The 26,602-nt window shown below is 34.2% G+C and overlaps 1 pseudogene; it reads left to right on the top strand.

Annotated features, from left to right (window-relative positions):
- Window positions 1-942: 942 nt before the first annotated feature.
- Window positions 943-1,605, top strand: LOC127195320 (40S ribosomal protein S5-like; annotated as a pseudogene).
- The last annotated feature ends 24,997 nt before the right edge of the window (window positions 1,606-26,602 follow it).

Below are 26,602 nucleotides of genomic sequence, written 5' to 3'. Positions count from 1 at the left end.
CACTCTACTTTTAGTAGAAAAACAATGATGTGATTTCAATAAACACTGAGTTACTCTTCTTCTCTTTCAGCATGACATGCTTAATCACTGCCATGCTTTAGATGAACCTAGTATACCTTACAATATGGAAAACAGAACTCACCTTTTACATTTCATGGACTTTTATAAAGTCCCACCAGAAAAAATAATCTGTTTTTCTTGTAAGATACAAATGATTATTTTATCATAATAATATTTAGTATAAAAATATATTCCTATATAAAACAAAAATGCAGAGCTTGTAGGATCTTTTAAAATGACTAATTTATCAAGTAATATAACTATAATTTATATTTCCATCAATTCAACAATGTTGCTCATGTAATTTATTCATATTCCTTTGAAAAAAAATCAATGGATTGTCAGTGGCAAAGATATTTTTCCAAATTCTTAACTAGTGACAAAAGGTGTTTCACTTATTTTCATGTCAATCACCTAATTTAAAAGTTGCCCATCAAAAATATGTGTATTTCATTTTTAAAGCTCGGAATTAAAATAAGGTTATCTCATTTTTTGCTTGGTGTTAGGCAGTTTAGGACCTCTAATTAGATGATTTTTACTACACAGACACATTTTCTTCTCTTTATTGGAAGAAGATTGTTTATTTTGGATTATTTTGAAATTTGAATATGCAGCATTCAATGAATGTGCATACTTTTGACTTGGAAAAAGTTTAGAATTTTTGTAATTTTTGTGAATACAGTAACTGGCCATCATGAGCAGTTGTAGGCATAGTCCACACCTGAGATTTTTTTTTTTTTTACAAGTACCGCATATAACAAATATTTTCACGATTTGACTTAAAATTGAAAAAAATATATGGTTAGATAAAAATGTAGTAAAACAAGATGAATGAAACTACATGTACATTGATCTGGAGAGATTTTTATGGAAAATTTCATTATGGCTCTTCCTGTCAATGCACGGATGGCATGTGGTCCACCCAGAGCCACCAAGAAGCCCGGTGTTCGACCTCACCACACCAGCCCAGCGGTGGCAGAGGCGCCAGACATTAAGCTCTTTGGCAAATGGAGCACTGATGATGTGCAGATCACGATATTTCCCTACAGGATTAAATTGCAGTGAAGAGAAACATGCCAAGTACCTGCCCCACAGTGCAGGGCGGTATGCCTCCAAGCATTTCTGCAAAGCACAGTGTCTCATCCTGGAGCGACTTACTAACTCTGAGATGATGCATGGTCTGAACAATGGCAAGGAGCTCAGGACTGTGAGAACTGTCAAGCATGCCTTTGACATCATCCACCAGCTCACTGGTGAGAACCTCTGCAGGTCCTGGTGAGTGCCATCATCAACAGTGGTCTCGGGAAGACTCAACACACAGTGGGCGAGCCGGGACGGTGAAGAGGCAGGCTGTGGATGTGTCTCCACTGCGCTGAGTGAATCAGGCCATCGGGCTGCTCTGCACAGATGCTCCTGAGGCTGCTTTCCAGAACATCAAGACCATTGCGGAGTGTCTTGCCGATGAGCTTATCAATGCTGCCAAGGGCTCCTCCAAGTCCTTACGCCATCAAGAAAAAAGACGCGCTGGAGTTGTGGCCAAGTTGAACTGCTGATTTCCCAGCTGTTGCCTAATAAACTGTGTGCCCTTTTGGGCAGTTAAAAAAAAAAAAAAAAAAGGAAAGAAAATGAAAAAAATAACATTATGAACACAAAATAAATTAGTTTCAAAATCCTTCTCTGGAATGTATATAATATTTGCTACTCTAATGGTAGTAACAGAATGATCAAGTAAAGAAAACTCAAGGTGAATATGCCAAGTATTTTCTCCAATTACTGAAATATAAAATCCTGCTGAACACAATTATATATATGTATATGTATATCATAAGGTAATTAAAGCTAAGAATATTGAAAGAGAAGATGTGAATGATGTCAGATAAGATCATATATATAATAAAATTGGTGGGAGCTTTCCATCAGTAATAATAGCTTTTTTTCTTCTCCGATAGTTTACCTCTGAAAGCTAACCACTAGGAATAAACCTTACAGGCCAGTAGCAGGCTGATTTCTGCATGGCCTATGAATCAATTGTGTTTTGTCCCAAACAGTAGACTCTTACCCAGTGAAGAGGCACATTTTTGCAATAATATGGTAGAGTTAACTGTGGCATTTTAAATTTCTCTGAAAAAAAAGCCTTTCTACAGATATACATATATATTTGGAAATATGAAGAATACAATCTTTCCTGGAAGTGATCACGTAGATAAGGCATATCATATTACTTTAATTATTAACTGTTTCACTTATTGGTATAAGTAGTATCAAAAACATGAATTTAGGATATTCTAATGGGACCCATCAAAGACTTTAAACACCTAGAGTCAGAAAACTGTCAATGAATATAGTTTAAAGAAAGTTTAATATAGACAACTTTCATTTTAAGGTTAGAAATTCTGTATACTTCTCTTGCGGTTTAAATAAAAACATATCTAATAGGTTCATAGATTCCAATGCTTGGTCACCAAGGAATAGTGCTATTTGAAAGGATCAGGAAGTGTGGCTTTGTTTTAGAAAGTGTGTCACTATGGACGGGCATGAGGATTCAGAAGACCATGAAAATCCCAAGGTCTCTTTCTTTGTATTGCCCTTTGATCCGGATGTGGAACTCTTTGCTATCATGCCTGCCTGTCATGAGGATACAGAACTAAAGCTCTGTAAGTCTAAGCAAGCCTTAATAGATTTCATCCATTATAGGACTTGCCATGGTCATGGTGTCTCTTCCCAGCAATAGAACATTGACTAACATGGCTTCCCTTTCCTTGAAGCAATTTTACCCTCTATCTTGTTTATGAATATGGTGCCAAGAACTGCAGTGTGTGTATTTAAAAGGCTGTAAGTCATAGTCAAGGATAATGACAGGAAATACTGAGGAATAAGTAGAATAAATAGAAATGATATGTTAGTGACCATCCAAATACAAGTCTTCTACACTAATACTCAAAGGGTATTAGCGTGATAGAAAATAGAAGAAAATAAAATTATGAAGTACTAATTAAACTAATATATGGTATATATGTATATATCGTAATAATTCTGATGTGATCATTTACTAGATTATCATATAATGGAGGATGCACTGTAAATAAAAGTTCATGGTTTTAGTATTTGAATATATCAACTTTAATCACAGTAGTACTTATGAATATGAAAAGAGGAGGATAGTACAAAATGAAATTTTAAAATTTATAACTTCTACTGAGCACCATTAGAAACCTACCTACTTATAATATCTCTTTCTATTATACAAATGTATTCACCAACCTGATTATTAATGTGAAAGCATAATTTCTGTGCATAGCTTAGATTTTCAAAATATTTTAATATGATTTTAATAATTGTGAAACAGAGCAGTTAATAAAATTATGGCCTGTAATTAAATACTTAATCTTTAAGGTAATAATCAAAAATGCCTATAGCATATTATTTTTTATTTCAGTATCCATCTTCACTGAACTCAGTACTAGGATGACTTATTATTTATTTTAATATAGACACAAAAGTTATGAGTAACAAGAACAAAAAGTTCCTCTGTTTCTTCAAACCCGTTTTTGCATAGTTTAGGGCTGCTGCTGGAGTTGAGTCAGCTCCAGCTTGTCAGAGACATGGTCCTTTAGAGGTTTCATTAGCCCAAGTAGATGGCCTTACATTCATGCTGAGACAGGAAGCTCTAAGTGGATTTATGGGTTTCAAAAAAACATGAATGTTATAAGAAAAAGAGGTAGGGTACATACAAGGAAATAGGAAAGGATGAGGAATTGGATTTGATCCATTTTTTTCATGTTTGGAATTTTCAAAGATTAAAAAAAAAATTTTAAAAAGCATTTCATAAGTACAGTAAAAAAAAAAAAAAAAGAAAAGAAAAGAAAAGAAAGAAAGAAAGAAAGAAAACCAGACATTGCCTCATTTATTTATTACCCTGTGTCATTCCAACATTTTTTTTTTTTTTTGAGATAGGGTTTCTTTGTGTAGGCCATCATTTTAACTTTAAAAAATGCATTTCTTTGATCATTTTGTACAATGTTATTAACCCCCACTGAACCCCTCTCTGACCTTCCTGCTCCCAACCACACTCATCCAGCTTTGTGTCTGCAGTTCACACTCCACCCTCGTCAACAATCAAAGCAGTTTTTTTTTTTTCCCCAGGCTCTTTTATGGAGCATATTGTTGAGGTATGTACATAAATAGGACATAATGACATTTCTAGGAGACACATTCTGCCAGCATACTCACTGTCCCCTTAGCAGTCTGTTCACTTTCTCTTCCGCTATGTTCCCTGCGCCTTAGATTCAGGATTTGAATTTTAAGTCTGTACCTTGGAGCTGGTAACACAAAAATCAGTCATTCTCTGAATTTATTATTTTTTTTACCAGTTGTTGCTTTCTGTGATATTCCACATCTTCTCCTAAAAACAGATTATTTTATGAAGGGTGAGCGCTATATTGATCTGTGAGTCTAAGGGTAAAGTCAGTAAGAGGTTAAGATTATTATGGTCTAGTAAAGGGGCCTTAGTAGGTTTTCTTCTAATATCAGTTGCTTCACTACATGAAGATATCTGGCTCCATTTCCGTTACCAACCATGATTTCTTTCATGGGCATGGCCCTCATATCCAATCAGATAGTTATCAATGGCATCTCAAGATAAGAGAGCTGCACTTTCACTGTTGTGGATATAGCCCCATGTTGATTATTGATATGAATCATTTATGCCACAGGTGGGTAAGCATTTTTTACTACTTCCCACTCTTAGGCCAACTGCATAGCAACTGAAGATGCTATGTATGCTAAACATCAGGGCGAGATTTGAGGTCAGTTCTGGCTTGAATTTTTCCAGTCGTGTCTGAAGTATATGGTTTCCTCAGCAATAAAGACACACCTTCAACATAATGAAAGAACTAAAAGCAACAACAATGCCAGATATTTTGGGCGGAATCATTCCTGAAATAATTCTGACGAAGAACTCAGAATAAGTAAATAAGCAAGCAAGGAAGGAAGTAAATAAATAAATAAAATTGTCGTTCCTGTTTCTGGATTTTTGTTAGCTGGTTTATGACACTAAAGGGAAATACTAACATTGCAAGTGGCATAACTTAGTGCCTTCATCCCTTCTGTGTTGACCTTTCTTCCCCGTTTCCACCTGATTTGCCAGCCCCATATTACTCATTTTCCTTCCATTACTCCTGTATCCTTCTAGTTCCACTTTAGGTATTTTGCTCTTGTGGCCATTTTTAAGGGTGGGACTTCTAGCTCACCTGCCCTCTCCACTCTGGGATTTGATATGGTTTGAGCTTGCACAAGGCCTGTGTATTTTGTCATAGTCACTGTGAGGTCATATGTTCAGTTGCCTTGCTGGGTTCTAAGTAAATTGTTTGTTTGTTTATTTATTTATTTATTTATTTTTAATCCTTGCAGCCATCCATCACTGACCTTTACCATCCCCATTTTCCACAATTACCACTGAACCTCAAGGCAAAAGAATATCATATATTCTGTCTGGATATCCTGAAATTTCTTGTTTTCTATACCTTGCCCGCTGTGAAAAGTGTGTTAATTACCATCTACTACAAAAGGAAGCAACTCTGAATTAGGACAGTGATGTGCGTTAGTCTCTTGTGCAGGCATGGCACATTAGAAATACATTCAGCCTGATATCCACTTGGTAGGATACTTGGAGTAGGTTCTCCCTGTGCGCCAGTATCCTGTCTAAGCAAAGGATCTTTTGCCAGAAAACAGTGCCAGCTATGGGTTTCATTTTTGGAACAGGATTTAAATTCAACCAGAAAGTGGTTGATGATTCCAATTATGTGCATGCTGCTATTGTACCAATGGATGTCTTACTAACCTAGTCATCATTGTTTTCTCAGGTGTCAGAGCTGGGTGAGACTGATAATTTCCTTTTCACCTCCTCCTGTCTATAGAATCTGCCTGATATATCCAGTAGCAGGTGAGTTTCCTTAATACATTTTGCAAATCTCTTAAGAGTTCCTATTCCTTCCTATATTCTCTTCCTTACCTTACACCCACAGGCTTTATCTGAGTTTCATGTTTTCATAAAATTACCTTACGCCTGAGAGCATTGATTTCTATCTCCCTTCCCTTTAAATTTCCTGCCCATGGCCCGTAATACTTCCTAGAATTCTATAGATATTCCAAATGAACCATATGTATTTGAAGACTCAAAGCTGGAATCCACAATAGATAAAATATTTGTTTATATGGGTCTGGATTACATCACTCAGCATGATTGTTTTAAAACCCATACTTTATCTGTTAAATTTTAAGTTTTTATTCTCTTGAAGATTTGAATATTGTTCTGTTGCATAAATGTGAAGTTTTTTCATTGATCATTTCAAAGTTCGCAGATATTTTTGCTGTTGCCACTCAAATCGCTATTGTCAATGGACTATAAATGGATAGTACAAATAGTATTTTTTTAATATGATGTAAATCCTTGGGAATATGTCGAAGAGTGTGATAAGTCGTATCATGTGATAGGTCCATTCCCAGCTTTTTGAGAAACATCAACAGTGATTTCCATTATGGCTGCATTAGTTTGTACTCCCAACAGCCCGGAACAAGTGTTTCCTCACACCCATATTCACCAATATTCTCATGTGTGTTGTTTGTTTGTACAGTTCTTTCTTTAATCTGACACATTCTAATTGAGGTGAGATAAAATCTAAGATTTGTTTTAATATACATTTCACTGATACCTACAGAATTTTTAAAAAAATCAGCTGACTAATTTGTTGCTCTCATCTTCTGGTGGCTAAAAATTGCAGTTTAGCATTTCATAATGGTAAAACAAAGGACAAATTAATGCCTACATATTTTTGAATGTGACAACTAAATTAAAAATAATTACCAATCATGGAGTAATATTTCACTGGCTTCTTTTTTTAAGATTCAAAAGAATATTTAGATATTTTAACATAATATTAGTATTTAAGATTGTTACTACTCTCCCAATTTTATACAACATCTGATAAAACACAGGAAAATATTTGCAACCATTTGTGTTGATATAATATTTTCTTATTGTTGTGCTATTATTTTTTATGGACCACATGAATCATCAGATCTTTAACGTCCTGAGTAAGAAAGAAACAGTTAGATTTTTATACCTATATAGAAGGTTTGCATCATATTTTTTCTCTGCCAGCATTCAATAAAAAACAGATTAAGCACATGAACTTCTAGCAGCTTTTACATTGAATTGAAATATGATCCTGATTCCCTCCCACATCCTTCTGTGGTCAGCTGAGGCTCCCTCGCTAATATGTCTGGATATTGGCTGATATCTGCCAGGAGAGCAGTTAAACTCTTTGAGCAACTTCTCAGTGGGGCTGTGATTTTAAAGTTTCTGTGTAATGGAGTGTATTACCATTTGGCATATGATGAGATGGCCTGTCTGTCAGCCAGGGAGCCGTTTAACATTATATATAGGTCAAATGAGCCAAAAAGAGCAGAGAAGAACAAGAATATTGAGGATCCAGAAAGCATCAGATAAAATTTCAGAGCCAACCTCTGCTTTCCTCCATGACTGTCTGATATCTTAAAAAGAAATTGATTTTGTATTATTGGAAGAATTAGGAGAAACGTATTTGGAATAAGTCCTTGAAGGGCATGAATTTTCCCTTAGGCTCAGTTACATGGTTTATACATTTTACTACTAAAGTTTTAAATTTTCACCTTGGGTCAAATAATATCCATGTTATTATGAATTGCTATGTGTTTTCCTGAGCTAACACTACCATCTACTTAAAAACCACAATTCCAAGATGCTAAATATGCTATGTTAAATTATAAAGTTAAAATAATTTATCTGTCTTTTCCAAAGGCACTTTTACTATTAATAGTTCCCTACCTGATAGTGTGATAATGATTTAGAAACTAAATGAAGAATATCAAACTGCAATACATTATGTTCCTTACATATAAGAATAATTCTGAGAATTGGAAAAAAATTAAATTATATTTCACTAGCTCCAGTCCAGGTGAATTTTGATATAGATTTTAAACATTTATCTCTCATCAGATTTTATCAAAAATAGTGTTAATTATATATATTCTCCTAATTTTATGTTAATTATTATATAATTTTATTTAACAATCAACTTTTAAGAAACCCACTATACAATACTGAAAATTTAAAAAGTAGTTAAAATATCAAATAAAAAGTAATTTAGAATTTTTAGCAAGTGCTATTAAAAACAAGGAATTCTCGAAATCTGTGGACAAATGGATTGAACTAGAAATGATCATAATGAGTGACTTCACCCAGAAGCAGAAAGAGTCAAACGGTATATACTCACTTATATCTGGACACTAGCCCAAGGGGCATGTCCCCTGAAAGTCTTCACTTACCAAGTTGGAAAGAGGGAAGCACATCCTATTGGGACTGTAGGTGAGAGAAGCATGGGAGAATGGGGAAATAGAAGCATCCAGAGAGTCTTAGAAACCTACAAGAAGAACATTATGACTGGCAGATCTCAGCCCAGGAGTCCTGCTCAAACTATGACACCAGCCACAGACAATATGGACAGTAAACTTTGAACCCCACCCAGATCTAGGCAATGAACAGGACATTCTCCACCATTGAGTGGAGAATGGGGACTGACTGTCACACGAAGTCTGGTGCCCCATTTTTGACCACGTCCCCTTGATAAGGAGGCCTGGTGGCACTCAGAGGAAGGATAGCAGCCTACCAAGAAGAGACTTGATACCCTATGAGCATATACAGGGGGGAGGAGGTCCCCCTCAGTCACAGATGTAGGGGAGGGAAGTAGGGAAAAGCAGGAGGGAGGGGGGAATGGGAGGATACAAGGGATGGACTAACAATTGAGATGTTATATGAATAAAATAATAAAATATTTTTAAAAGACTATTTTCTTGTGTACTAACAAATATCTTAACTTTGTATAATCTTTACATTCATATATTTACTTGATTTACAAAGTCTAGTTTGGATGGTAATTCTTCATATTTCATTAGAAAGCACTGTTTCTTCTGCCACATGTATCTACATAATAAATAAGAACTGACAGTGTGTTTTTTCCACATTACATGTTTTTGGGAGTGTGCTTGTTTCACCCCCATATCCCAGCAACTTGCAAAGAAAAATGCTAAATAACATTTAATAAATAAATTTCTAATGATTTCATAGCTTTATAATATAGGCTGTATTTACACAGTTCTTATATACACCTTCTTTTTGGAATAGAGTTCATTTTGAATATGTAGTAAACATTATTGCAAAATATTAGAAGTGACAAAAATGTTATAGGACAAAAAGCCATACTGCGATTACTTTATCATTTTGTTGATAACTAAATAATCAAATTATAAAACCTACAAACTAAATTTATAAACTTATACCAATTTATAAACCCTATAAACTAAAGATTTAGTGTTATGAGAAAGTGTACTACTGATATTTGTCTACTTTAAAGTTTATAGATAATATTTTTAAATGTGTGTATGAAACTGTTTCTGTAAACCTTCGTCATTGTGTGTGTAATTTTTTAAAATTTATTTGTAATGTATGATTATGTACCACTTGTGTGCCATATACCAATGGAGGACAGAAGATCCGGTTAGATTCCCTGAAACTGTAATTACTGATGACTGTTGAGTTACCATGTGGATTCCTGAAATGGTATTATAGTTTTCTGGAAGCACACTTAGTGTTTGTAAAATCTTTCAAGCCCCAAATTTTCTCAACACACACACACACACACACACACACACACACACACACACACACACACACACACACCAAAGAGATGGCTCAGAGGTTAAGAGCACTGACTGCTCCTGCAGAGAAACCTAGGTCAATTCCCAGCAACCACATGGTGGCTCTTAACCATATATAAAGGGATCTTTTGCCCTCTTCTGGCCTGCAGGTGTACATGCAGGCAGAGCACTGTATACTTAATAAGTCTTTAATAACAAAATGAATATCAAAGGCAGAGTACTTTTTTATTCAGTTTTGTCAACTATTCAGCCTTTATACCATTTAAATTTTAATTTAATCTTCTTATTTTTGTGACTTTATTTCTTTTTAGTCAATGACCTCTAATGTCTGCATATTTCACAATATTAGTATTCCAAACTTTTAATCTAAGGTAAATTTCAATGTGAACATTACGTGTACCTTTCCCTTTTTTTCACAATGTACATTAAGACATCAGTTTTATAGTTTTGAGACCATTCACCAAACATCTTGCATCATTAGATTTGCACATGACAGAAAAGAGATACAAAGAACAGGAATTAGAAGAAGACAACTATGTTTGGAAAACCTCTGAAAGTTGTATATGAGTGGACAAAGAAAAGCTTCCTTAAAGTCTCAGAGCATGGGGTCTTTGGGAGTGTTAGGGATTATATACAACAAGCTGTGAAGAAAAGAATTTATAAAGAGTGCAGTGAGCATTACAAACACAGTTTTTTTGTCACCATATGTAGAAAAACATTCATGTGTAAATGGAAGACACAAAAGTCCCTACTGAGCTGATGAACAGGAAAGCTAAGACGGTATTCAGCCAAGGGGAAATGAAGTGTGAGTTAGTCATTCCATTACCAAGGTTCCCCGTGCACCTCCATACAATTAGGCCATTTTACAAACCCACCAACATTGCTATCACCTCTCCTCTAAGCTAAGAAAGAATGTAGCACTGAAAAATAAAATCCTCTTAGAAACCATCTATCTTAAAAGCTAATGACAGAATACCTGTGAGGAAGATGGGGATTTCAAAGAAACATACTGGCATCGGTGTGTACATTGTTACCTCTCATTATTGCATGGTGTTTGTACTGCAATGGCTCATAGCACAGAATTACAACCCAATTGTATTTCAGATATTCACGTAAAGTTATTTTCTTTTCCTACTACTGGGGATTTTTCACTTTGAAGTAAACAAATTACAGTTTACTTCAAACATTAGGTAAGCTTATGAAATACAGTTTAGAAACTTATTAACAAATTCTTTTCAGTGCCTTTCACTGTTAAAAGAGATATGATGGAAGCTGCCCTCCTCCCCAATGATATGACCACAGGAGGGTGGGAACAGGAAGATAAAAGGGAAGGAATTAAAAAAAAGGGGGGGGGGCGGAAGGAATAGCAATCAGGATGTAATCTGAATAAATTGTAATAAAAATGAAAAAAAAAAGAAATTTGATACTGGGTTATTTATGAAATAAAAGAGGTCAACATTTTTTACTCACTGTTTGCACTAGAGTAGTTAGCAACTACATTTTATAAAAGGACAGTTATTACCTACCAGGTTCCAGAGGTTGAAATTGAATTAATTTGGGCAATTTTATGACTGTTAAGGTTAACGCACAGTTCTCTACGAGTTACTTTTATAGAGTATTACTGATAATAAATATGTAAGAATTATCTAAGTACTTTTGCAAATATTTTAGATGATTGGCAATAACATTGGGAAAATCATTTTCATTAATACATGCACACTAAATATGGTAGAATATTTACAGTTTCTAAATAGGTTGACCAAAATAAAAATTATTAAAAGTGAAAAATGAGAAGAATTTTGTGTACAGTAATGCAAAACTAAAGTCTAATTAAAAAGGCCAATTTTTATGTGCCAGTTTTCTAGAACATTAAAAACACTTACTGCAAATTTAAAGCAGTGGGGTTCCATCTCCTCTGAGAAGTTAAAGATGAAGTACAGAGCCCACACTATGGAGACATTTATACTTCAATTTTGAAATTTTCACATCAGTTCTATTTTACTTCTTAGAGACAAACTGTTCTTTTTTTAAAATATATTTTCTTTGCTTGTTTTTTAATATTTATTTTTATTCATAAAATATTTGTTTTCATTATTATCACACATCAACTACAATTTCTTTTTTTTTTAAGTCACTTTTATTTATGTTTCTTTTTCTTTTTAAAAATTTATTCTTGTTACATCTCAATGGTTATCCCATCCCTTGTATCCTCCCATTCTTCCCTCCCTCCCATTTTCCCATTATTCCCCTCCCCTATGACTGTTCCTGAGGGGGATTTCCTCCCCCTGTATATGCTCATAGGATATCAAGTCTCTTCTTGGTAACCTGCTCAGAGGAAGGATAGCAGGACAAACTGTTTCTTTACCAACCACACTCAAGCAATAAATGCATAACCAAAAGTGATGCATAAAATGAGCATAGATTCCCAAATAAGTTAATAAATTAGCATAGTTTATCTAATATTTACAATCTTGCATAGGTGGAAGAATATTTTTAAAAATTAAGCAAGATTTCATTTGGAATAATCATGATTTCTGTGTTCATGATTGACCTTTAATTTCATTTGAAGATAAGGCAGTAAAACTTCTATACATGTGAACGTTTGTGTGCACACACACGTGTATGTGCTGGGCTGAATTATTCATATAGAATTTCCTTTTCTTCTACATATGTAAAAAAAAAACAGGCTGTAAATATTTATGTAACCTTTTCGCAGAGTATTCCACAATGTAGTGAAATTGTTTTGACTCTATTTTAAATATTTTATAATTTAGTAATGAGTCAATTAATATTCAGGGGTATTTTTTAGATGAAGGATGCTGATAGTATCGCAATAGATTAGTTTTAAAGGTCTGAAAGATTCAGTGTATAATTAATGAAGTCCTCATTGAGTATAATATAGTTCATTTTCAAACTGTCAAAAATATACCAGATAAGAAAGAAAACAACATGCCTGCCTAATTATTTTCAAGGCAATGCATTAGGAAGGTGATCAGAGGTTTGGTAATCCATTGTTTTTGCCAGTCCAACCTTGCATACCTCACATTTGTTCTAGATAGTAGATTTTAGATTGGGAAATCAGGCTCATTAACTGTTAAATGTTTCAAGATGTAAAATTTCAGTGTTCATTTCTTATGATAAAACTTAATAAAGGATGGAAATTAACACACCATTAATCAGTTTTAGGCACGATGACTAGAGAAAGTCTCTCACACATCCGATCCTTTGCAGTTTAACTCAATATTTTCTTTAGTAAATTTCTAACTATAAATTACGTAAAATTATTAAACATCAGCTGTGTTATATTTTGTCAAAATGCTACATGTTTATTCTTGTAGTTATTGAATTTGCTCTTATGAATTACTGGAAGCAATAAAATATTATATGTAACCACCATGAATATAGATTTGAAAATGATGGAAGAAAGAAGAGGAGTGTATGGGATTATAGTAAATATTAATATTCTCAGGGTAACTAATAATCAAATGTTAGTTGAAGGAGTAGGTTAAGAAATGTCGATATACATTGGTGTCTTATAACGTGATGTTTACACTTTATGATTACTATTAGATTTTTTTAGGCTACCCCAAATTTTGGGTAAACAGATTTATAGGATTTCTTTCACATTTTCTCCTATTTGATTATGTAACAATTATGTAAGAAGTATTAAAATATTTCTGCACCAGAGGAGGGATGAGTTAAGGTATGTTGAAACCATAAATGGATATCTATGGAGCATATTTTTTCAATAATTGCATGTAAATTTATGCATTATTAATGTCAAGTACTATAAACAGGAAATCAAAGCAGATGCTAAGACCCACAGCAACACTTTGGGCAGAGCAATGGGAGTCTTATGTAGGACGTAGAGGACAGAAGGGCCCAGAGTAGGGCCAATAAATGGAAAATATAGTAATTAGGTTAAAACAAGGAATGGATTTTATAGATATATCAGAAACTCTGTTAGTTTATTCAAAATATGTACATAGATTTGTATTGCATATGCATTTTATTTATATTTTATAAATAAATATTTAGAAATTTATATATTTAAATGTACAATATTTGGTTTTAAAAGTGCATAATATTTTAAATGTTTTTTACATTTTTGAGATTATAACAACAATGTTTCTCCCAGGTTATTCAATATACGCCCTCTTGCTCTCTTGATCTCTTTTTCCTAGTTTTTGAATATATATACTTTTTCTGTTTACTAAGTTTAAGGTTCTTTTCATAAATGCTCATTTCAAAATTTCTATGATTTCTTCTGCAATAGTTGTAAGTTACCCAAGTTTATCTCGACTTTTTACTTGTTCAATTTAGACCTGAATATTAATAGATCTTCAAACACACATAGTACCCTCCATTATTTTATACTCTAAAAATACCAGCTCTTCTTACCATTTCAAATTTTTCGTTCTCAATATTCTTAAGTATTAAAACACATAAGTAATGCATTCCCATTGCAAACATTTTACTAGTAAAAAGTTTAAAATTAAAACTATCATTAAGAGACAGAAAAATTAACAGCAGAAATGTAGTACTAAATAATGTCAGCATCAAAATGGAATTGTATATAGTTTTCTTTTCTGAGAAGAAAGAATATTATGTACTATGTACTATGTGTCTTTCTCTTCTTGGTTTCACAAGACATACAGACTAAAGCATCTGTTATGTCTTTCATGGTTTTATGTCCACAGACAAAGATAATTCTCAATTAATCTGATTAACATATCATAGGATTGAGTTAATGAAGCTTTGAGATATTTTAATAAGGGGATTTCTAATTTAATTAATACTTTTCTGAAAACACTATGCCTCATAAGTTCCTCACAGAAAGGCTTTCATCATGAAAGATCTCTTCCTGGGCAACACATAAAATAAAAAGTGATGTAAGAATCACTCTCAATGTCCTTTTAAATAAAAGTGTCCTTGAAGAATGCATGAGACTTGCAAGTGGATCATGAAATGCCTTGTTTTTCTGATGATTGGAATTCAAAATATAGCAATAATAATACTTAAATTGAGTATCTCTGTGGTCAAACACACAGTTAAAATATAACATGCATTGATCAATGAGATTTTACCATTTGATTTCTAATTTTACACTATAATTCAGAATCTATTTTCTTATTCCAATGCATAAACCATTCATTCTTGAAACTGTATTGGGCATAGTTTTGCTTAATGTGTGTGGGTCTTTGTGTCACATTATGATCATGGAGGACAGAAGGCAATTTAATAGAGTCTGTTATCTATTTACACATTTATTTAGTTCTGAGGATTTAATTCAGGTCTTCAGAATATCATTATCTGTTTAAATATATATATATATACATACAAATAAACATACATATGTACATATTATGTACAGCTATATATGTAAATATAGGTATTGTATACATTACAATATGTTATACATGTATATTTACACATAATTTAATAGACATGGACATATATATATATATATATATATATATATATATTTATGAATAGTGCTTCATTTGAAACTGTTAAGCCCACGTTTCAACTCACAGGAGTTATTTCCTGTTGACATGTTCATTTTTGGACAAAGCTAACAAGTTCCTATGCCTAGAAATTAGATAGACACTGCTTGGAGAGATGACATTTTACTCCTGCTGATGCCTTTCTCTCTGACCTTCATGCTTAGTCACCTGGAATTTTAAGTTCCTACCTGTACTCTTCCTACAAGCTCCTTGCTGTTTACAGGTAATTGCATTCTATCACCCTAAGCACTCTTATCCTCCTGATTTTGTGCCACATAGTGTTCTAGGTTGGTTTCCAAGTTTCATGAGCTTAGAAGAGGCACATATACACACACAAATGGACTCTTTTATATTTAATTGCAAAGAATAGTTTTCGTATGGATGACAGTTCCCTATTCCTGATGATTACTCTCGAGTATGTTTACTTCCTGTTTACTCAGTTCCATTTATATTATGGTTTTGTGTATAAATATACAAAAACACATACATGAAATAACAAACAAGTATATAAGATAACTCAATCCACCGTTTGTTTGGCATTCAAAATAACTTACCAGTTTGAAATTTTCCCAGAGCCAGGTGTGACAGGAGGATTATGAGTTTAAGTCAAGCTTGGGCTGCACAGTGGTGCCTAGTTTAAAAAAAAAGTAAAATAAAATAAAATCCACAGGTAGATTTGAACATACTAATTTAGAAGTACCAGCAACAAAATGAATAGTTCACTATGCAGTGGTGAGTCCGTTAAAAGGGATTTAATGTAAGTCACTGACATTTTATTCCATAGACTAACAAACAGAATTTGAATAAATCTGAGTGACATGCTGTCTTGTAATTATTTGCTTCTGAATACCAAGATAAACAGGTTAAAGTTAGATTCATTTCTGTAATGAATATTAAATTCTTAATATAAGAAAAGGATAACAAGATGCTAAATTGTGGAAAACTCTTAGAAATACACTAAGTGAAGTATCTCTCCTAGTACTCCTATTCTCTTTAGAATATTTAGAGACACAGCACCATTTATTCAGAACCCAAGCACTCAGAATAATGAGAAAAGAGGATTTAATATCAAATTCAGCCTAGGCTATATAATGTAACTGTCTAAAATATGAAAGCATATCAATAATGTCACACTACAAATGATACAGTCATTTATACTATGAAAACATACAAATTACAGTGAATGGAAAGATACTCAACATTACTAAACATCAGTCAAGCAAAATTGAAAAACGCAATTAGATAACAGGTTCTCTCTGATCATTAACAAAGCAGAAGAGATAAGGAGTACTGTCATAGGTCTGGAGAAAAGGTCAAAATTGAGGTTCTTGATACGTTTGGAGCTGAATTTTGAATAGTTGAGAGATAAGAAGCCAGTGCCACTCTGCTACCTGTAGCGATCCAGTTTGTCCAGTATAACATAAGAATCTTAGATATACTGCCTGCAGCACTCATTACTTGTTCGAGATTATTTGGTTAGCCTAGGTGATTTGTATTCCCACATGGAACTTAAGATTATTGCTTTTTTTTAACTTCCTCTCACACACTACATTTCAATTTGATGATAATTACATTGAAGTTGTAGATTAGATTAGTTTTGGTAAGATAGCCACATTCACAATATTAGCCTTACTAACCCATAAGATGTTAGGCCTTTCATTTTCTGCGTTGTTGTCTTAAAGATTTTATTGTAGAAGTCTTTTGTTTCCTTTGTCATATTCATTCAAGATATTTTCTCACACTATTGTTTATTAATTCTTTCCATTATTGGTTTTTCAGTATATTAGTTTTTTGAATATAAGAGGGCTATCGGCTATCTTTGTTAATTATTGATGCTGCTACTCAGTTGAATATGAAAGTGTTTATCAGCTATAAGAGTTTTCAATAAGAATCTTTATGACACCTATGCATAGAATAATAGCATGTTCAAATGAGGATTGTTTTCCTTTCCTAGTTTTGTCCCATGTAGATCTTACCCTTGCCTTCTTTCTCAGGTGTCTTATTCCTCTCCAACTCTGAGAACAGAACAGGATAGAAAAGCAAAGAGACTCAGGAATAATAAGTAGTAATAGCAGGGCGTGGTGGCTCACATCTTTAATCCCAGCACTCAGGAAGCAGAGGCAGGAGGATCTCAGTGAGTTCGAGGCCATCCTGGTCTACAAAGTGAGGCCAGAACAGCCAAGGCTACACACAGAGAAACCCTGTCTCAAAAAACAAAACAAAACAAAACAAACAACAAAAAAGGCAAAACAAAATTAAACAAAACAACCCAATAACAAACCAAACAACAACAACAAAAGAAGTAGTAATAAGATAAATGATCAACAACAGAGTTGATTACTATTTATCTTATGATAGAAAATGCCTCCATTGGAAAAGCCAAGCAGGAAGTTCAGCCATGAGAATCCAGACTAAGACAGAGGAACTGCAGTTGACTGCCTTGGTCCCTTCAGCACTGCCCCTCCTGCTGGATGTGAGGAATGTCCAAAGGTGCTTCCATCTTTTACTTGGAAGCCTCACAGGAACCTGGGAACAGCTCTGCCTGGGACTTCCTCTGCTAGAACCTCTAGCTGATTTTCTGACTGGGGCTTCCAGGGTGGTTTCTGTGTTAAATATTATGAGAATAAGATTTGATAATAATTTGCAAACTACCATCTGTCTGTTTGCCAAATTGCTTTTTTTCATTTATTCATAAACTTTGGCTTATAATAGACTTATTCATAACCAAAATTTGAATTTTATAGATCATTCACTGGATGCTGCAGGAAAAAAAAAATGCCAACTCAGGCTAGTAGAAACTCAAGTGAATTCCACTGCCATGAACAAAAGTAATTTTGCTTCCTGAAGAAACTTTTATTTAAAGATGCCTGGATGATCTAGGAATGGGAAAACAATGTAATCTACAAAGAGTGTTGTTTTTGTTGCCTGAATGAGGAAGTTAATTTTGAATCTGGAACTATCTGTTTGTACCCAAAGCCAATTTGCTGCACAAAATTTATCTTCATTTGGTTTATGGAAGAAGGTTTATGCAAAATAAAATTTAATCATGGTTCCATCAAATTAAAACAAAGCTACTCAGAAAAAAATTGATGGTTGTCACAACTCTGTCTTGTACTTGTAAAGCATATTAGATCCTGTCTACAAAATTCTCTCAGCTTAATATTCCATCCATCTTGTCTGGGCTATCAGTCAGCACAAAACAAGAAAACATGATTAAGCCAAAGTAGCAATTTGGACAGCTCAAAAACCTGTTTGATGATACAAATGGTATGCTAATTTACAAAATCTGTGTGTCAAGAAAATATTCTGCATTCTAAACTAAAATATTTGTAAATTATTTGTGAAACATGAAAAACAATAGTAATGAGCTTTGTTGATACTCAAATTGGTAATGCAATTCAGAAACTATAAAGAGATTCTCAGATGTGAAGTCCAAGAATCAAAGAAAAGAGAGGCAATGAGAGATGCAGTATGGACTGATCCAGGGTGTTAGCTAAGAAGAATAGCCCTTGGAGGGAAGAGAAAGAGTGCTAGAGCTGTGTATTTATGCAGTGACACCCACCTCTGACCCAGCCTGAGTGAAGAATGATTCTTGTTTCTTCACATTTTCAGAAGTATTTGAAAATTACCCTTTTTCTACTTTATAGCCATCACAGTTTATAAAAGCCCCAGTGTGAGGTTAAAACATTGCACGCGCAAGTTTGTTGAAAACTCTCCAGTAGGATGCACACTGGCGGAAGGGAAAGACAGCATCACAAACTCTTCGGAGTCCATGAGTAGTTTGGCTGCACATGGTGCCACAGTCAACCAGTGCTCTGGGAAGTGGAATGGCTTTCTAAACCATCAAAAAATGATAAGGGGCAGCTGGCCTTCAAATTCTTACATTTTTTGTTTTTTAAGGGCAATCATCTAATAATTTATTGGGGATATCCTGTCACAACATTATTTTACATACTGAAATATAATTCATTTTATCTATCTTCTGTGGGTGATCATTTATATCACCCCTACTTATTTTATATTACGTATATTTTTTATTTTTCATATAAATTTATATTATTACACATATAAACAATAAACCACCTACAGCAAGAAGAACCATGACACTATGAGGAATTATAGAAATGCTATATGCTTAGTGTTTTGGCTATTTGTATTTGGCAGCCTTGAAGAAAATATCTTTCCTATCTTGGTGCATCTAAAATTCTGAGTGTAAATCAATATCATATCTCATCAATACCAATTTAAAACATCTATCTAGACCTAAAAACATCTTAACCCCTAAGCAACTAAACTTAATTGTAAAGGTAAACAATCTGGTCTTCAACCCCATCAGAGACTTGAGAAGGAATAAAATTGTAAGTGCAAAATAAGTTTAATTTTAGATACAGTGGTATATAATTCAACTATAAGAGTAGTCTTCACTGGGACATTCTCCACAGTTAAGTGGAGAGTGGGGACTGACTTTCACACGAACTTTGGTGCCCTATATTTGGCCATGTCCCCTTGATGGGGAGGCCTGATGTCACTCGTAGGAAGGATAGCAGACTACAAAGAACAGACTTGATACCCTAGCATCATAGTCAGGAAAACGAGGTTCCCCTCAGTCAAAGTCATAGGGGAGAGGAATGGGGTGAAAGCGGTAGGGAGGGAGGAATGGGAGAATGCATGGGATGGGATAGCAATTGAGATGTAATACAAATGATTTAATTTTTAATAAAAACATTAAAAAAAGAGAATAGTCTTCACATACATTGTATATATTTCTACTCTAATATGAGGTATTGTACCCATATAACTCAATTATAACACAAAGTTTCCTTCCAATATTTTGAAAGTGCTATTGTAGTCTGTTCAGGGGCATAAATAAGTTATACAAGTTAATTGTTAGTTGATCAAATTCTTACATTCTTAAGAGCTTGCTTGATTGCTAAGTGAGAAGGTAACTTGCAGGTAAGAATATCCCTTAAACTAAATGCAGGTCTAGATGAGAATTGAAAGTACAATACATCTATCATCAAATTTTCCAAAAGCCAGGCCAAGTGTTTCCCTCACAAAAGAGATTATGCACAAGAGTATCGTTTCTACTTCAAGAAATGTGCATGCTAGTAGGTTTTGGAAGTAATTCTCACGCAAAGCATTGCTTTCCCATCCAATATCTTTCTGAAAGGGGGACTACTACATACAGCTTTAAGTGAATCGTTTATTTAACACTGACATTCCCAAAGACAGCAACTGCAGAATCGTTTCACATCATTCTCTATGAACTCTAAGAATTCATTTCAAACGTGGGTTTTGAAATTATCTAATCTATTAAGTTTACTCATAATCTGAGGTTGATTAACTTTATTAAACCCAAACACAGTTTTCACAAGATTAAAATAATCAAATAAATTTCCACATAGAAGATATAAAGAACCAAAATTTAAGTGTGAGGAAGACAGGTGATGCATGCATGTTACCATGGGAACTGTGTAAGAAGACTTTATTCCTGGGCTTTGCACCACATCAAGAGAAATTTCATTTTAAACCAACCGTTCTATGGAAGCAGCACCCACAGAGCCTATTTTGTATTTAAGAAATCATAAAAATGATTTTTTTCTTTCTTGGCCAAATTTCTACTCTATTACCCTAAAAAGAAATAAAGTGGTCCTTATGAATGATTTATTTTGAAAAGTCAGTACAATATAAATGGGATAATCTTTGGAAAACTGAGAGACCCTGGGCAGTAGTAATCTTTTGAAGCAGAAAGGAAGTGGTAAGTAAACCTTTTGTTAAGGTGTCCATTAGAGGTTGAAAAACCAATGACTCGCCTGAAGAAGAAACCACATTTCAGACCAAAGAAATACTTAGGAAACAAAGCTCAATGTGTGTCATGATGTTATAGAATTGGATTTACACAATTTCTGGAGACTTTTAATTTTATAGTAAACTTATTTTCCCTCTGCCAGGTTCAAAGAAGTTATTCATAATTTTTAATACTTTTTCTTTTCTTGAAACTAATATGTAAACCTAATAATTTTTTTTATTGTTTTGTAGAACATATGATAAAATTAGCATGTAAATTATTCTGGCCACAAACTATATTGGCTATTTCTTACAAAGCTGAGAATGTGGTAGATGCCAAAACCTATTCACTGCAAGGTATGAATTTATAATTTCAGAACACCTAAAATATTGTAGTATTCAGGAAGTGAGGCAATTTAATGCCAAAACATAAGTCTCTAATGAACTATGAAATTTAATCTGTATAATATCTGTGTCCTGCCCCCCAAGTATTTTACTCCCCATATCCTCTGTACCACATAGTCATGCCATCTACTTAAGGCATTTCTGTTTAAGGACTTTAAGGTTGTGAGCTATTTATCAAATAATGAACATATTACATATGTATATACATATACATACACAGATATAATGAAGATTCACAAGGAAAGATGAGTGTTTTAATAGAAAATTTGAAATTATAAGCACTAAGCAATAAAGTCTGAATTAAAAACTAAGTTGATATATAACAAATAGAACTTTATTTTTTATTTTTTTTAACAATTAAACTTTATTATACAACTCAACTAGCTTACACAAAAGGGAAAAAGTTAAAGGGAAACAAGAGTGACCCTTCCAATATCCGTTCCATGGGACTGGTCCCTAGGTGTCTCTGGCCTGTGCGCTGGTCCGGCCTGTTTGCTGATCCTCTTCCCGATCCCAGAACTTTATTTGGTAGCAGGAAACCCATCTCCTATGAACTGAGTTTTATTGAATAACATTGATCACTTTAACTCCCAGATAAATGCATTCTTTTTAGAAAGTCACCACCATGACACAGCAGAGAGTTTCTGCCTTCCTGACCATGCTGCACTTTGATGGGTTTCACCTCAGGCCTGGCGAGTCACCTGAGTCCTCACCTGAGTCTTCAAAGGGGAGCCCTGTTATGTTGTCATTCACAGATTCTGGAGAGTGGAGGGGCAATATGACTGTGGGGCTTTCACATCACAGACTCCTGTTTCTCTCCTATGAGATGGGTCTTCTGATTTGAATGACTATAAACTAAATAATCTGACATTTCAAAACTATGTAAAGTATTTGATCCTAATGGTAATTTAGATACTCAGGAGAACAAACAACAACCCAGCTTCAATATTAGAATAGTTTTCTAATCCTCTCAAAATAAACTGGTTTTCAGGATTGATATAATGATGATGATGATAATAAATTCAATATGGATAAATTAATGTCTTTAAATTGTTGAAAGAAATCCTGAGCACAATGTTAGTATCTGTTGCTAGTATGGTAGATATTCAAAGTGCCAGTAGGTAGGTTTATCTTTGTCAAAAGGCTCGTGGAACTGTAACTCTGTTTATTCAATAAATTAGGTACAGTGGACAATTACTACATGCTTGTCATTACAGCAAGGACTCTCAGCTGTGGAATGTTCTGGTCAGTCTTTGGTTTATTCAATTAGATCATGTTCTGGGCAACATGCTCATTTGTTTTGAACTTTTTATATCTGCCTGTACCTTCTATTAAACCCCATCCTAACACAGGCTTTCCCTTTTTTTTTTTTTTTTTTTTCCTTTTAAATAATTGTAGACAACGAATTTACAAATGTTGTTTAGACAATGCATTACAATGATGGGACACAGAGCAGTTGATAACACATGTACAATGACATTGTGCCATTGAAAGAAACAGAACTTAAGAGAATGTATTGCCTTTTAAGAAAGTGCCAAATTATTTCAATATAAGCCATTTTAAGTGGAGAAAAATAAATGTCCCCAAATAAAAATAAGAATAAATGGAAATTGCTTCTTATCATTAGCTGCCAGGCAAGTGCAAATCAAAACACGGAGTGGAATGAGGGGATGGCACAGCAGTTAAGAACAGTTGCTGTGCTTGGGCAGGGCCCAGGTTTGATTCCAGGCATCTCCAATGTGGCTCATAACACTTTTCAGCCTATAACTGTGTGCAGTGCATGCACATTGATGCAGACAAAATAAAAAATGCATTTTAAAGAAAAAAATACCTCTAAAGAAATTTTATCTCCCTTCAGTTAAACTTCTGGGTTGGCCAAGATATACAGAGAAAGGAAATCTCATCAAGTGTTGATAGGGACTTAAGTAGTGAAGTCATTAAGAAAATGACTACAGGTGCTCCTCAGGACATGAAAACCACTACCACATGGTCTGCCCATCAGGATTCCATGGTCTATAATCAAAAAGAGTCAAGTCAGCACACAGACACTTAGATAACCACAAATATTATAGCAATATTTGTAGTAGCTAGACGTGGAATCACCACTATGTCTATGAGTAAATGAGTAGATAAAATGTTGTTTACCTGCAAAGTGTAGGTTTCTTTACAAAGAATAATCCTATAATTTGCAACAACAATGAATGGATCCTCAAACACTCTGTACGATAATTCAAATCATTCATCTCTGAATGAAATAATATGTTTCTCATGAGTTTGATTAAAAGATATTTTATAAGTAGAGATCTAGGAATCACAGAAAAGCTTATCTCTTTTAAACTTGAGTGTGCCTCCTTTGATTAAAAATCCATTTTTTTTCTTTCACTGAATTCATGGGGCATGGTATTGCAGTCACCCAACTTGTGTTAATTACAACTAGAATAATTGATTGCCAGTCAAGTGCAGGATACTTGAAACCAGATGCAATCAGCTCAGCAGTCCCTTGGGGCTTACTTTAAGCAAGGTATCTACATTCCTCTCACCACTTTTCTTACACCTTCTAGTACTACCTTTTCTCAGCAGGATATGTTAATAAATATAAAAAAGACTATTTTATGTTAAGTCAAATAAAATTACTTAGGACCTCCAAATAGAAAGAAATAAAATCAACAACAATGAGTAAAATAACTATGTATTACTGTCAATATTAGACCAATGTATAAGAAAAATTGAATACTGGGTCAGTCTCTTGTTTGTTTGTTTGTTTGTTTCCTTCTTTCTTTCTTTCTTCCTTCCCTCCTTCTTTTTGGTTTTTTGAGATAATATTTCTTTGTGTAGCTCTGGCCGTCCTGGACTTACCTTGTAGACCAAGCTGGCCTCAGACCTCAGACCTCTGCCTCAGGAGTGCTGGGATTAAAGGCACGCACCACCATGCCCAGTGAATTTATTGTTTCAAATGCCAGAATCTCTTCTTAAATTAGCAACATAATTCCCATGATAACAGAATAACGAATTTAATGACTTTTCAGTGTTACTGTAAATGTTTTAAAGTCTATAAAATCAAAATTATATTAAAGTATTAAAGTATTACTCAGCATTCATCAGAAGAGTTTCCTTTTACAATAGATGATAATAAACACATTTTATTATTTTAGTGTGCAAAAAGCCTTGAAGTTTTATCTTCCAGAATGCTTGACTCATAAGCCTTTCTTTAACTCTTACCTAGTCATTTTGACTACTTTGTACTCTAGCATATTATTTAGATTCCCATGCTTCCTGCCTCACAACTTAAAATCTAACAGTTTAAGCACAAGTAAGCCTTCAGAAACAGCCAACTCTTATATTTTAACTTGTATTGTTTTATTTTTCAAAATAAGTTCAGTAATTCTCCAGCTCTTTCACAATTACAGATTTAGTGATATCAAATAAGACAAAGTTTTAATATAATTGCATTTCATTGTATTCTCTTACATTTTTAAAAACAGAAATATAAAATCAATTACTCTGTACTTGACGTAGTTGACTTTCATTGTTTATGTACTATAATTTATTTTTTAACCTCTTACATGTTTTAATTTATTGGTAAAAAATCAATCCATTTTTCATATTTTTACATTATAGATAAAATAGATTTGGACTTTTTCCTTTATCAAATATTTTTTATTTTATAGATTTAAATTCTTTAAGTTTCACATAAAATTAAGATCTTATAAATGTGACTTACAATGCCTGATTAATTTCACACAACTTCTTCAACACTCATCTATTTTGTTAGTAATACAAATTTTTCTTCATTCTCATAATTTAGTAATACTCCATTAAATAAATAATGTGGAGAGCAAGAGTGGAAGGTGAGAGGCCTAGGAGAGGGAAGGGAAACTGAGGCAGAGCCATCTCTGAGACAAGCTGGAGACTTTTTACAGGGTAGGCTACTGTGAAGAAATGGGGAATACTAACTGAGACTCCTAGCAGTAGGGGACATGGAAACTGAATTGGCCAACTTCTAGCCTGACAGGATTCCTATTGGAGGGGGGAAAACACCAACCCACCCACAAAAATTTCAACCAAAATTTACCCTGCCTACAAGAGGTGCAAGGATATAGAGGGAAGCAAGAATTGAGGGAATGTCAAACCAATGACGGGCCTAACCTGAGACCTAGAGAACCTACAGCTGCCACTATTAGTAACACACTGCAGACAAGAGCCTAGCATAACTGTCCTCCGAGTGGCTCCATCCTACAGCAGATCAAAACAGATGCTGAGACTTGCAGCCAAACATGGCGCAGAACTGGAAGAGCCTTGTGGAAGTGTGTGAGGAAGGAAGAAGGACCAGGAAGGGACAAGCACTCCACGAGAAGACCAACAGGATCAACTAACCTAGGCCTACAGGGGCTTATAGAGACTGAAGCACCAACCGAAAAGCATGCGTGGTCTGGACTTAGGCCCCGTACACATATGTAACTGATAGGTAGTTTGGTCTTCATGGGAGTTTCCTAGCAAGAGAAGCAGGGGCTTTTTCTGACATGAACTCTGTTGCCTGCTTTTGATTATTTCCCACGAGCTGGGTTGCCTTGCCTGACCTCAGTGGAAGAGGATATGCTGAGTGCTGATGATATTTGATGTGCTAGGGTAGGTTGATATGGGCGGGGGGGGCGGGGGAGAGTGTAGTAGATGGCAATATGTTTTTGTTTTTATCCTAAGAGTGGGATGTGAAATAGACTTATGTGCGTGTGTCCTGTGTTTCTATGCTTGAAATAGACTTGTGATAGAGCAAGTGATGTTTGTCCACTAGAAAGGAACTGCCTCTCACAGAGGCATGGTCTTGGCCAACTGATAAACATTCTATTATGGACTCTGAGAGAATATATATGTATCTGAGAAAATATACAATAAAAGGCTTGGCATTTTGGTCTTGTTATAATTTCCTGTTGTTCATTGCTGTTCATTGCTCCGCTTCAAAATACTTCTAGAGAGAACCATCATACATGCAAAAGTATGTTTATCTCTTTTCTTCTAGCAATATTTTTGTACAAAGATTTATTTTTAACAAATTATAACCCGTGTGTGTGTATGTGTGTGTGTGTGTGTGTTCA

This window comes from Acomys russatus, chromosome 11, assembly GCF_903995435.1.
Source record: "Acomys russatus chromosome 11, mAcoRus1.1, whole genome shotgun sequence".
Taxonomy (NCBI): Eukaryota; Metazoa; Chordata; class Mammalia; order Rodentia; family Muridae; genus Acomys; species Acomys russatus.
Note: the sequence above shows the minus strand (reverse complement) of the source record. Positions and strands in the feature narration are given on the sequence as shown.